The following is a 1677-nucleotide window of genomic DNA, read 5'->3' on the forward strand; positions in this document are numbered from 1 at the left end:
TGATTGTGACCGTGCCGAAGCAAAGCGTGAGGAACTGCTGCTAGGAGTAATGACGATATGCCATGATTCACAGTCAAAACGGAGTTACAATATTTGGGAAAGCAGAAAGCAGGAATGTAGTAATTCGCACATTCAAGGATTTTAATTTTACGCAATTTAAGTAATAACGGCAGCTCGAATTTACAATTAAAACAGGTAGCAATTTATTATTAAATTATTCGTGCAAAGCACTTACAAAGAGAACACAGCAAAAGTTTATTCTTCACAACATAATATTATGTATTTATTGCACAAACAAATACGTTACGCTGCGCAGAGTAAAACTACCTTATATTATAATTAAAACAATAACCGTTCGTTCCACACTTACCGGATTCGGGAATTAGCACTGATTCGAGATTAGGAAAGCACCATCAGGTCCTCACAAAGATTTAACTAAATTAAATACAATTTAAATTAATTATACTGTCGCGGAGACGCGACGCGACGCACGTCGCCCCCGCTTGATACGAGGGCGAGCGTGCTCCCGCGCTGAGTTCTAACAAAAGAATGAGACGCTGACCGATTGCGCCGGCGCTTATAATAATCCACCGATCTGAGCGCACCGAATGAACGAACGAATCGAAGTAAATTTATTAGAAGAAAGAAAAAGATTCCAAACATGAAACACAATAACCTAACTATAAAAATTTCATTTGTAATATACAAGCTTTTTTTGCTGACTGTACTTTTTGTTGACTGTACTTGCATTGTCACCGAAACTACAGTTGCATACCAAATTTCAAGTCGATGCTATTAACCGTTGAAGAGTTCCGTCCAGCGGAGACGGTCCTGGCTGGACTACCAGGATGTCACTACTAGATTATTGTATTGTCACGCCATTCACGTCTTCGGTGTCGGGGGACCGCTAAGGTTAACATGAAACTAAATATGTTGTATTCTTTAAAGTTAACCTTAGCGTCTCCCGACACCGCTTAGATAAAAAATATTACTAGATACTTTGTACTAAATTAACTTAGGCTAATTTTGCGGGAAATCCGCATAGTCCCCGCGGAAAGAGATAAACGAATTCTTCGCAGAATCGCGGGCAACAGCTAGGTAGCGCATAATTATTTTTTAAATTTTAATTGTCTCTTCAAGCAGCGTTTTTTTTCGAGTGTTTTATTTTTTATTTTTCTGGCGTTTTTTTAAGTCGGGGTTTTAAATTTTAATTTAAGTTTTTATTTCATGTTTTTAAACTTTGATATATACTTTTTAAAAGTGTACTAGTGTATTGGATATTTGGCTGCAGCATCAGCTCATCGTGTTGCCACCATTTGCATTGTATGTCGAATCAAATACTGATCAAAAGGAATCAAACACGACATATCTGCTATTATTTTTTCAAGAGTATACTGGTGTGCTGGATATCCTGGCTGTAGCATCAGCTCGTCGTGTTGCTACACTGCATTGTATGTAGAATCATTACTGATCAAAACGATTCCAAACACGACATATGTGCTATAATTTTTTATAGAGTGTACTAGTGTGCTGGATATCCTGGCTGCAGCATCAGCTCATCGTGTTGCCACCATTGCTTTGTATGTAGAATCAAATACTGAGCAAAGGAATAAACACGACATATCTGCTATTATTTTTCAAGAGTATACTGGTGTGCTAAATATCCTGGCTGCAGCA

The sequence above is a fragment of the Choristoneura fumiferana genome, chromosome 17 (assembly GCF_025370935.1).
Source record: "Choristoneura fumiferana chromosome 17, NRCan_CFum_1, whole genome shotgun sequence".
NCBI classification, from domain to species: Eukaryota; Metazoa; Arthropoda; class Insecta; order Lepidoptera; family Tortricidae; genus Choristoneura; species Choristoneura fumiferana.